The sequence below is a fragment of the Chrysochloris asiatica genome, unplaced genomic scaffold, assembly GCF_000296735.1.
Source record: "Chrysochloris asiatica unplaced genomic scaffold, ChrAsi1.0 scaffold00067, whole genome shotgun sequence".
NCBI lineage: Eukaryota > Metazoa > Chordata > Mammalia > Afrosoricida > Chrysochloridae > Chrysochloris > Chrysochloris asiatica.
The window spans coordinates 13,035,233-13,037,291 of NW_006408585.1; positions in this window are offsets into that span (position 1 = coordinate 13,035,233).

Consider the following 2,059-nt stretch of genomic DNA (forward strand, 5'->3'; position numbering starts at 1 on the left):
CAGCTTCTCGGATTATGTGCTCAGCATACAGGTTGAATAAATATGGTGAAAGAATACAACCCTGGCGCATACCTTTCTTCATTTTAAACCATTTATACCTTTCAGTGTTCCCATGCCTCTTTGGCCCAGGACTGGGCAGTGTTTCATTCTGTTGTGCATAGGATCGCTATGAGTCAGTACTGACTTGATGGCACCTAACAAAAACAAAACTGCCATGCAGTCTGTTCAGCCTCACAGTGACCCTATAGGACAGAGCAGAACTGCCCCATAGGGTTTCCCAGGCTGTGATAGGAAACAGATGCCTTCATCTTTCTCCCTCAACACTGCTGGTGAGTTTGAATCACCGTCTTTTGGTAAATGGTCCAATGCTTAACACACTGTGGCACCAGGCTTCCTTTAGGGGTTTATGTTGTCTTTGTTAAGCACTGTCGAGTTGGTTCTGACTTATAGCAACCCTGTATAGGGTTTCCAAGGAGCAGCTGGTGGGTTTGAACAACCAACCTTGTGGTTAGTAGTCCAGTGCTTATCCTACAGTGCCTTCTTGTTTGAGTAGCTAGGCCATGTAAATAATTTGCCATATAAGACATTAGACTAACCTGAGACCAACATACTAAAGAGGTCATGTGTAGGCACTCTGGTTAAGGATTGCAGTGGAATCCAGCAATTCAGACTTGAGCAAAGCCATTGAGAACGCACCAGCTGATCTCATTTACCATCTAAATGCCACCAAGTGACCTCAGTTGACATGGAACAGAATTGTCCAGACAAACCCTGTCCATATTTATGATCCACAAGAATGTAAGATGTAATAAAATGTTTTGTTTTGTTTTTAAACACTACATAATAGGGCAACTAAATTTTATTGTGAGGAAATAGGTAAGCATAACAGAATTTGACTTAATAAATACCACTAGTTGCATATTAAAATCAATTAGGAAGCTTTTAAAAAATATTGATTCCCAGGACCCATCCCCAGAGATTCTGATTCAGTTGGTCTGATGTGGATCCCAGGCAATGAGAGTTTAAAAGGTTCCCAAGGTATTTCTTATAATAGACTCTCTATAGATTTTAGTAAGTAGCCAGAGTCTAAATCCATTGTGTTAGTTGATGAAGAACTATGGACGAGGTTTAAGCAGGGCACGGCTGTGATCATGTTTATGCATAACACTATCACTGTCAACTTGATGGAGGACAGATTTGAAGGCTTGCAGACTGGAGCTAAGGAAATCTATTACGAAGTTGTTGCAGAAATCTAAGTGAGAAGTGGCAAAGAGGTAGCAGGGTGGTAACAGATGAAGAGAACAGGATGATGAGAAGGATTTAGGGGACAAAATAGTGCTTGGCGACTGATTATGAAAGAAGAGTCTCTGAAAGGAGCCCAGCATGTAGTCTAAGAACACAGTCTGGGTGAATGATGGTGACATTCACAGCTATTGGAGCCATAGAAAAAAGGGCAGGTGTTGGAAGAAGGGCAGAGAAATTGGTGATCTGTTGCTCATTTAGTGATATGGTGACTTCGCATTACCTGGAATAACTTGGAGGACATGTGTAGCAGCAATTGTACTTAAAATTTTAAACCCAAGGGAGAGGTGTTAGTTGAAGATACTGATTTGAGTACCACCAACATTTAAGTAGTAGTTAAAACCAAGAGAATGGATGCGATCTAGGTATAGTCCGCTTAGTCAGTTTCAACTCAGCGATCCTGTATAGAGTTTCTGAGAGCAGCTGGTAGATTTGGACTGCTTATCCTACAGCACCACACCAGGGCTCAGGGATAGCCCATAGGATTGAGGATAGCAATCAGGGAATGACAACATTTGAATACGTCAGGAGACGTCCTTGAAGGAAGCCAAGAAGGAATAGTCAAATAATCTTGCTGATTAACTCAAGTCTTGCATTGACATGAGGTGAGAGGCTCAACCTCCATTCCACCCTCCTTTTATAGTGTCTTCCCAGTCTGCAGAAGTGAAAATGCCTCAGATGACATTTGTTTCAAATTTGAAAGACAGTAGGAATGCAGTTCTGCTGTGCACATGGTCGCTGTGGGTCGGTACCAACT